The following is an 11132-nucleotide window of genomic DNA, read 5'->3' as shown; positions in this document are numbered from 1 at the left end:
ATATAGATGTTGCCAAGTCATTAGTCTCCTTTAATTTTGTTTATTCCACTTTAAATTTAAATTAAATTTATGGCAAACGATAACCATTTCTCTATATTTCACGTTATATCAATTTTCATTCATGTTTTTACATAAAAAAATACCGCTAGTAAGTCTATTAATCAAAGAAATACTATTATGGACAATTCCATTCCGAAGTATTAGATACAATTTACATTCCTTTATTTGTGTGTGTGGCTAAAGTAAAAGAAAGAAAATTTATATCATTAAAATTTTGTCACAGCCCGTCACTAAACGATTTTTATCTTCTAATTATTTCAAGGAGCCGATAGGTTCTTATAAAAAATCACCATTCATTTATCTTGTCTTTTGTACGAATAAAATCGATTAAAGAAACAAAAGCACCAATTAAACAAAATGTAGCTAAGCACAAAAATAGCAGGTTGGCAACAAAGAGGCCGAAGCAAATTATCTTGCCAAATCTTTAAATATGAGGTCCAAGATATATGGTATGTCGCAAGAACCCAAAACAACCCTAATATTTTAAAGTTGGATCATCTGAGGCGGACTGCGGCAGCTATAAATTATCTATTAGGCGAACATCACTTGACGTGTCCACAATAGGCTAAGTTAACTTTTGTGCAACCGGGCTGAAGTCGGGGGCGAACAATGTGTCGGTCCACGAAACCCTTCCTCACCTGCATTCCCACGATGCCTTCTGTAGAAAGTGCATCGATACCACACATACAAAAAAAAGTTTGCGCAAATAAAATTTCACGTCAAACATTCAAATTTTAACATAGGAAAGGGTCCGATTCGATTTGCTGTTTAAATAGAACATGTGAGGTCGCGTGGGAACTAACTACTGACAATGATTACCTCAGCTATTACAGTATTCACGGCATTCGGTTATTATGACTACCTTCGTACATTTTTTTTCTTGAAGAATATAAACACCTACGTATGAAGTCTAGTGGAATTTTTCAATACATACTTTCTATATCTGCTGACTCTACCTAATGTGGTTTGTTGTTAGATCAAAGAACTGTCAACTTGCAGTAGGTACATTTTACCTACGTTACATGGTTAAAGTATGATGGTTAACAGAGGAAAAAAACTATATTTTTGTTACGAGTGGAAAAAATTTTGGACTGTATTTGTAGATAGATTCAAACTTTTTAATTTCTTCAAGTAAAAACATATAAGTATGTACTTGTAGCCACCAACTGTTATTTTGAGTTTTTCAAGTAACTCATGTTCACCATAGATCACCTTACTGCAGAATAGATAGAGATCAGGCTACGTACTTACAAAATGATAGGAACCTTTCAATACAAATTCATAGAATGCAAATAATAATGAAATCTCGTCAATCTACACATATTCCCACGTGTTTCTGCTTAAGGATCGGTAAAGGATCAGTGTGGCGCATCTGATCGAACAAAAACCGAAGGTCAGTATCGCAGGAGAAACTGCAGCGCTCTCGTATTGCACAGACCCTTTCACTCTCGACTATACCTGCGCTTTTTACTGTCTTCCCGGAATCGCCTCCGTTCAAGGGACCGACCACCGAATCAGTGTGTGTCTCAAAGTTTTATAGGCGTCATATTTATAAGATAAGGTTGCCGTATGATTTATAAAGTTTGGATGGTAACGTTCTGGCACCTTACTATGTGAATGAAATGGCTGGACTTATTTGAAGTGAAAAAAAAAAACAAAATTTAGAGGACGTTGCCTCGTAATTAAAATGTAAGAAATCCTCTTAATTCTTGTTTTTTAATACAAGCGCTAATTTTTCATTAGTTTATACTTTTTAATTATTTAACTTCTCATGATACTTGAATATAAAATGATCTTATTTACGAAACTTTGAGAAACGTAGTTCATTGCGCCGAATGGGCTGTAATATTTCGCAAATTCTTCTTTTACGAATGAGCCTAAAATAAATCAAATGTATTGGGATGGTCACAAAAAGTCGGGTTAATTACTCGCCTTTGGGATACTCTTATGAAAGGATGTATCGTTTTTCACTAAGTATGCAGAAGATATCCATTTCTATCTCGTCTTTTGAATAACGAATTGAAAACATGTGTTTTGACCAAACTAAGAATATTGTGCAATAAAACGTTTTGTAAAAAAACTAATGATTTTTATGAATTTTGAAAAAGACATGTATTCTATCGTAACATATGAAAAAAATTATATAGGTACATCTGGTACATACAGTATTTCATTGCTACATAACAACTTGTCGTAATTATACATACATAGATTGATATGCATACAATTGAATACATAGTTATCCAATGGCAAACCGTCGAGCTACTACTTTATAATAATTTTATATTTTAGAAATATTTTTTTAGAATTAATTTTATATTTTACAGCGTCGTTCTTTATTCCTATGAACCTTGTATAATAATTTTGTATAGGTACGTTTATGAAACAAACAAATGGCTGAATAAAAATAAAACACCATTAGTTTCTAGATTTGATAAGTTTGTTCATTTCAGAATATTATTTTAATCGTTTTGCACAATTTGATTGTATTTTGTTGTACTTAATGGAAATAGTTTTTGCGAGCAAAATTTACCTAAATCTCTCCTTTGTGCACAGGTAAGGATTATTTTTTTCTAGCCAAAACTTGAGCAAGAATGAATGTATCCCTTGTAGCATGGTAGTAAGGTCTACATTTGAGTGATTTAGATAAAGATTTGTTACTTATTGATGCAGTATTGAAAATCGATATCGTAGTTTCGATCATTTATAACTCGCGTCTGAAGGGCAAACAAAACGAATGATAGAAAAAATCTCGGAATGCGTAACTGGAAGAGTGGAAATTAAGTATTATTGCAACACTTGCACTTTCGATGGCGTCTTTTGTCGGCTCGGATTGCGAACGGCTCCGGTTTCAAACCAATTGTTATCATACCTATTCGGGGTTACATATGTGACTCCTTATATGGTGTTTGGGATTCTTTATGTAATTCGTACTTGTAGTAATCTAGCAGATTTTTGGCGGATTTTCTTCCAGTTAAATAGCATAGGTAGTTGTAAAATGTACCGACAACCAAAGCCACTAGAAGCGGTTCAATTTATTCATACGAGTGTCTATGTAAGGTAGTAGTCTTTGTAAATACCTACGTGAAGAAATAAAGATCATTGTCGGAAGCTGGAGATGCAATATAGGTTACAAATTACGAAAAGTAGGACATCTTAATTGCACCATTACACTTCCGCTTTACAACACAACAACCACAAACTTGCTAAAATTATCTGTAAAATTATGTTGGTACTTCAAATTATGCTTAACCAAATTCCTTTAAAATGTATTTTATTTGGTTTCGAGTGGATAATACTCGAGTGTTCTATTGAAGTTGTATTTGTAATTCGGCTTGTTAGTCCAGTCAGTGATGCTGTAAGGAACTTTGTCGGCATGTGTACAAGCCCTTCACAATAGTACATGAACGGGTGATTTCACACTCTAGTGGCCCCGAGTAACGCAAGCAAACTATCGCTTCGATGCACCGCGAGACCGCAGAGAATCGTAAGCAAACGAATACTTACAGTTGACAGCCTTAGTTAGAACTTACATGTTTAAATGTAATATGTAGTAAGAACAAGAACTTCTATCAGAGAAAAGGGTCCGGATTTGAATCTATTTTACTTTCAGAATCCATCTTTGTTTGAAGTTTGACCATGAATCACATGATGTTGGAAGTTGTTGTTTTCAATTGGTACTTGTGCAATAACCTATACTTCTGTTATTACCTGTTTCTTAACTAACAAGTCGAAACACAGGCAATACATTAACCGGTGCAAGCTATAATGTCAACAGTGAAGTCGCGAGGTGTGTGCGCGGTGCATCGCACATCGCACGCGAAGACTTTCGCTCGCCTGCACTCGAGAGCGCGCACACGTGCACATTATGCGTCTCAAAGGATTTTTTACAATAAAACATATGCCGCTTTTTGCTTAACCCACTTTAAGCTCGATTATAACCTTCTTACCTACATTTGCTCCGGTTTTTGTAGAAGTGAAGCCGCGCGAAATGTTACTTTTAACTGCTTTTAACCATTCCTATTGATAAAGGCCGCTTAAGGAAAAAAATGAAAAATTCTTCTGTCAGTAGGTACCATTGACCTATTTCTAACATGATAAAAAAACTTGAAAATATTACACACAACATCCAGCATCCTACTACTTGATTGATCAAATGTAGGGATATATGGACCTATGGTCTTGCTACATGTAAGCTCTGCGCTTACTTGGAAATGACCATTTCAACATTGGTAAAGGTAAAGAATAAATAATGTTTTCTTTCTTTAAGTGAAGTCGCTCCGCGGAACGTACCTCTTGGTGAACCATCAAAAGATCACTTAAACATTCTTTGATCTCAAATGTGGAGAAAAACATAGAGAGCATCCACCAATAAATAATTTTAAACCTTTAGATATTACAAAAGAATTATTTACGAGTATATTGAGAACACTTTAAGTAAACAGGTTCATTAGTTGATCAGGGATGTTTGAGTAGACAGAAGGGAATCGGAGTGTGAACAAAAACCGATGTGTGACGTGACGTAGTGGTTTTTGTTTATATGTACATGGCTAAGTGTGGATGAGACGCCTCGCATATGGACCCGCAGGAAGAACTCGCGGAATATCGCTCATCTTTTGCTTGTGCAATAATAGCAGGGCTGGCTCTCTACATTTACTGAAAATAATGTAATTTCCATAGATATTTTGAACAGTATACTTTTTATTGGGTAATGTAATGGTCTGCGGAATTGGTTGAGATCACTTGCTATATGTGGAACTGCTGATCTACTTCAGACTGCTTCCTCTAATTTACTAGAAGGAGGTACATATGGTTAACAATTTTAGCATGCAAAATTTCGGAAATAAGGTTAAGAATATTCTTATTTTAGGTATAAACGGTAGTTTTTTGTTTTCATGTAGGTAACAAATGCAGCAATCGATGTTTATTTGCAAACATGAAATATGATGTAATATCAAACATGGGCATTGCATCAACCCTGGGGGGGTTGCGTCGTATCCCACGGTTGGTGTAACCTGAGTCGGGTGTCCGTGGCTTCCGTCCGGCTTTTAGCGGAGTCTCATCGGTCACCGCGCCCCGCCCGCCCGCGCCGCCCATCCATCCTCGCACATATCTAATCAAACAATGTCTGGTGTGCGCTCGTACGCCCACGTACTCCGCGACACTCGGCCGACTCTCACATTCCTGTGAAAGCACAGAGAGGCATCAGACAGAATTAGCGCGATGTGTAGGTGTCAGATAGGAAGCTGAGCGCGAGGTGGCCGGCGGGCGCGGGCGCGGACGCGGCGCCTCCTGGGGTCATTAATATTAATTAGGCGCGGTGGTGCCGCCGCTCAGGCTCAATGCGCGGCCTCTTTGCTTCTGACTCGCTGCGAAAATTAATTACTCGCAATCTTTATGTTCCAATTATAAAGGCCTTCGCAACAAATTAAATCTGTCCGGAGCAGGCATCTTTTGAGAGAGGTTTCACTCTCTTTGTGGGCTTGATAAATGTTCCTTTGCAAAAATTCTTTGAATTCAGCAAAAATGTAGATATTTGACTTAATACGTTGAAAAACGAATCTGCGAAAACTTAAAAAGCAATTCAATTATAAAGTTTGAACAATAAGTCGGCAATATTGCTGTAGAAGTTCGTTACTCTGTGAATGTGGACGTATGTAATTGTATGTTATTGAGTGCTCGACATGGGAATAAAAGCGAAACCGATTCTGAATTCCAGCTTTTGCATAAGTGTATACGACTTCCGCGTTCACCGAGCAAAAACTAAATCTCGTAGAAAAAACTACAAGTTTCCCTTTCATCGTGAGGCAAAATATTTAACGGCCGTAACCGGATATCTTGCCGTGGCTCTTGGAAACAAAGCAAAAACCACCAACGTGTTATTACGCGAAACCAACATTTAATAAGGCTATTTTTTATTTTGCATTGGTTCTGGTTATCCATTAATTCGCTGTGGGCAAAAAATATTTGGGTGTACGCCTGCGTCGTATTTGAATAGTTGCTTGGCGCACTCATTGTTGTAGGAAGATGCGGAAATGGGATATTTTCTTTCTGAAGAAATATAATATTCTGTGGCTTTATTTTGACCCGATGCAAAAAAATTGCAACCAAGAGTAATCATGCAATTTCTGATACTTGTACACATATTGAAGTGTACTGAATATACTTACAATAATAATGGCTATGTAGTTCTTTCTGATTCAGAAATGGTTCTCTAATACATGGTTATGATCATGCAGAATTTCAGTTGCAAGGATCAAATTGACGGATAGAACAATGTTTTAGATAGAACTCATTCTACAAATCAATCAAAATAAATTCTGGTAAAGATCATGCACGTGTTCAGGCGTTGCTAAAGTTCAACAATATATTTAATAGGTGCCTACCTCGCACAAACCTGCATTGTCCTTTTATGATAAACTTCGACATTGATATAATTTTGAGTGACGTTCGCCCACACAATGGTAAATCTGTATTAAATGCTCTTTTGACACTAATGTTTTCTACGTAACATTGTATTCTGTTGTATTGGACAGGAAACGGTTATTAAAAACCTCAAAGGATCGAGATGTCAATTTTGTCGATACTTATATAAAAAGTGAAGTTAGATCTGAAACCCACAAGGCGCGCGGGGGTGACCAGTACGACATGGTACTGGTCATTTGTGAGCAGACCACCGGCCCACACCCCATATTTAAGATTAAATCGATCTGCTCGCTCACGGGCATCAAGGTCGAAAAGCCATACAAGTCCTCAATAGTAGGACAATGTCATAGGTGCCAGCTGTATGGTCACAGCCAAGGCAATTGTTTCGCCCCTCACAGGTGCGTTAAGTGCCTAGGGGCCCATTCCACGGCGGACTGCCCCCGCCCCAAAGATGTCACGCAATGCACGGAGCCTCCAAGCTGCGTGCTTTGCGGCCAAGCGGGCCACCCCGCCAATTACAGGGGCTGTCCGAAAGCCCCCAAGTTAGCCCAAAGGAGGCTGGCCAAACGCCACAGCGCGCGGCAACAGAGGGAGAGTCCTTCGGTGAAGACCTCCCAACCCCCCCCCGCCAGACTCAGCCCACAGAGACCGTCTCCATGGAACGCTCTCAACCACCAGGGAGCCTTCCCCTCCCTGCGCCCCACTGCAACCCCATCCATCCCGGGGTTAATGGACACCGCTGTCCCTCCCCCAGTTGCAGGATCAACTCCAACCTTGGTCGAGCGGAGAACCACCCCCGCCCCGACCCCCATTGCACAAGCCCCAGGCCCAGTGCGCAATTCCCCTGCCCCCCCCAACGGGGAACGGGCAATAGATGTTATTTTCAACGCCTACAGAGCGTTTTTCACCCCTGCCGCCGATCGCATGGCAGCGGAAGTCAAGGCCGCGGGCAACAATGCCCAAAAACTCCTCGAAATTCTGGGTCGATACCCAGACATAGAACGGGCCCTAGGGGCACTTAATTACGACTAGTATGGATAGGTTCCATACAAGGTCGTGTTTCAAACCGCGTTCCCTAAAATTGGCCTACTTCAATGCAAATAGCATGAATGACAAGAAGGAGGAGATCGCAAACTTCCTTTGCGATCACCAAATTGACGTCTTCCTTATCCAGGAAACATTTCTCAAACCTCATAACCGCGACCCCAGAATTGCTAACTACAGTCTAGTGCGCAATGACCGGTCGCGCGGCCCAGGCGGAGGCACTCTTGTCTACTACAAGAATTCTCTGCACTGCATTCGATTAGACCCACCAGTCCTAGAATCAACTCTAGAAGTATCTCTATGCCGGCTAGGCATGACGAACCACCCGCCAGTGACAATTGTCTCTGCGTACATGGCTCCTAAGAAAATGGGGGAAACGGAAAATCACTCCCTTCTCATAAAGGACCTCACCACTCTCTTCGGCCTGAGCAACTCTGTTATCATAGCAGGAGACCTCAACGCCAAACACCCTGCCTGGAACAGCAGACTATCAAACCCCAGAGGTAAAGTCATTTTCAACCATAGCGGTATACTCCACTTCGATCCGATAGCCCCAATGGAGCACACTCACTTCCCTCATCTAACGACGCATCAACCTGACGTTCTTGACATAGCTCTACTCAAGAACATTAACCTCAGGCTGAAGCAAATCGAAACCATCCACGAGCTTACTTCAGACCACAGGCCAGTATTAGTACACCTACCCTCTTATTATAAAAACTGCCGCAAGTAGTGGTTTAAACCCGACTGAAGACGTCTTGGTTTGTTACGGTACTTACGATAGTCTTTACATCCTTATTACAAAACGTAGACTAAGAGAAGACTGTTTAGTACTTCGATTTGTCTATGGTTCAAATAATATCCACAGATTATAAGCAACAAATATTTACATCATTCGTTCAATCGTTCCGAATTCTATGCGCCGTTCCTTTTTACATTATTTTGTTAAGTCTATTTTGATGAAAAATAAATAACTATGATAATAAAAAAAATATCTCTGCAGTTGAAAATATTACTTTTTATTATTTAAAGGTAATTTTATATTTCTAGTATCTTTTAACGATATACATGATCCAATTATTCTCTTTTAAACAACTATCGAGTTTGCGCGTATAACGGAACGTCAGCGCGCTTATCCGAGTTATGTTTTGTTTTTAGGTTAGAAATAATTTGGATTATTTTCATCCCGATTTAAATGATTAAATAAGACGTTGTGCATCTAACCTAACCTCTTCAAAATTAAGTGCACAATAACTTACACACAGAATATCGTGTGCATTAAATTACCAAAAGAAAATGAAACATTTGAAACAACATAAAAGTAGAAAATTATATTTTATTTCGATGTCTATATAAACAGTCAAATGCACTGATACATGTTGGACACTGTTCTTCATCACACAATCTTGTTCCCTTTCTCATCTAGGCAATTTTGTGCATTTTAGCAAGCTTCCAGTCTTTTACAAACATTGCATATTACTGGCAGAGATACGGCGTGCAAAACGCCAAAATAGTCTTGAATCTGTAAATAAACAGTAGACTGTATGATAATCTGTTATATTTTCGGAGTTTCATCAAAATCTATGTGGTAGTTTATGCGTGGAACATAAACAAACATCCATAATAAAAACTTTGACTCGTATACAATTAATTAGGATGTTTTGGCAACCTACTTGCACTGTAAAGGCTACTTACTTTATGGCGAGCCCAGTTGAGCATCATAGAATCATCCTGGATTATCATCATGCATTCAATTGACTATTATTTCGAAAAACGTAAATCGAAATTTTATATCGAAAATTGTCGTCAGGTAATTTGAAGAGATTTTGTCGATGACGCATTCTGTTGGGTCCCCGGACACTCTCAATAGTATTCTAACACATCCCAGTATTCCAAATCACACATATTTATATCCACTTTCGTTTTTTTCTTTGCAAAACAAATAACCTCAAAAGTAAATAATGTCGGAATTTGACGTTTGTCGACTAAGTACTGCAGTTAAACTAGGGGGCTCGATGGTTTATCTTTTGTACTACAGATAGTAATAGGACTTGCGATAAACTGCGTTTTGTAATAACGTTTTTTCAAGGTCGTACTTAAAGGTGGATTAAAGGTAGTACAAAAGCCGATACTTATTTGATACCGCGTTTTATAATAAGAGGGCTAGAGTCTCGAACGGGCCTAGACCCGGACGCTCCAACTCCTACCAGGGTGGTAACTGACTGGAAGAAAGTAAGCGAAAAGCTGGAATCTACCACGTCACCCCACCTTGATAAAATCCCCGATAATATTAGCTCAGTCGCGGACACGACGGTCGCAATCGACTCGCTAACAGAGCACGTGCAATCCATAATTGAGGATTGCTCACGGGAAGTCCCAGAGTTGAGTGATCAACGATGGAAACTGCCCGCCGACGTACGTGAATTGTTAACCGAGAAGAATGCAGCCACACGTGCCTACAGCGCCTTTCCCTGCGAGGAGAACAAAACCCACATGCGTAGATTGCAGCGTGCTGTAAAGACACGCATTGCGGAGTTACGTTCGAGCCGCTGGGACAAGACGTTGAGCGAACTTGAGCCTAATCACCTCGCCTTTTGGCAACTCCAAAGGAAGTTACGTTCCGTCGAGGACTATAACATTCCTCCCATCACCAGACCCGACAAAAGCATCGCCTTCGAAGACGATGAGAAAGCGGAATGCCTAGCCAACAGCTTAGAGTCCCAATGCTCTCCCAGCTCACAACCCTTCGACCAGCGCCACCTCGAAAAGGTGAACGCAGAGGTCGAACGTAGAGCAGCCCTCCCACCCATTGATGACCCAGATGACCCCCTACCCCCCGTCACTGTAGACGAGGTAGAGGACATCATCAAAAACCTTCAGCCGAGGAAAGCTCCCGGCAGGGACGGAATCACGAACAAAGTCATCAAACTCCTCCCCGCCCAAATGATTGTTCTATTGGTAGCCATCTTCAATGGCGCCTTGAACAATAACATCTTTCCCCAAGCCTGGAAAGAAGCCACAGTCATCGGCATACCCAAACCAGGCAAACCTAAATCGGAGCCTTCGAGCTACAGACCGATCAGCCTTCACCTCTCTCGGCAAAATCTATGAGAGACTTATTCATAAGCGTCTCAAAGATTATGTCGAGAGAAAGAGCCTTATTCCTAACGAGCAGTTTGGATTTAGAAACCAACACTCGTGTGTCCACCAAGTGCACCGTATCGTTGAGGACGTAAGCGTTGGATTCCAACGTAAACTCCCAACGGGGGTGCTCTTCTTTGACATAGCGAAAGCCTTCGACAAGGTCTGGCACAATGGCTTAATATATAAGCTATACCAACTAGGAGTGCCGGATCGTCTCGTACTCATCCTGCGAGACTTTCTGTCGAACCGCACCTTTCGTTACCGCATCGGCAAGTCACTATCTGACCCACACCCGATCACAGCGGGAGTCCCTCAGGGCTCTGTCATCTCCCCACTCGCCTTCGCTGTATACGAGCGATATTCCCAAGTCCCAAAAGTGAAACTCGCACTTTCGCTGATGACACGGCCATATACTATACAGGCCGTGACATTAAAACCATCGCCCGAACCCTCCAGGA

The sequence above is a fragment of the Helicoverpa armigera genome, chromosome 10, assembly GCF_030705265.1.
Source record: "Helicoverpa armigera isolate CAAS_96S chromosome 10, ASM3070526v1, whole genome shotgun sequence".
Taxonomy (NCBI): Eukaryota; Metazoa; Arthropoda; class Insecta; order Lepidoptera; family Noctuidae; genus Helicoverpa; species Helicoverpa armigera.
This window is presented reverse-complemented; position numbering follows the sequence as displayed.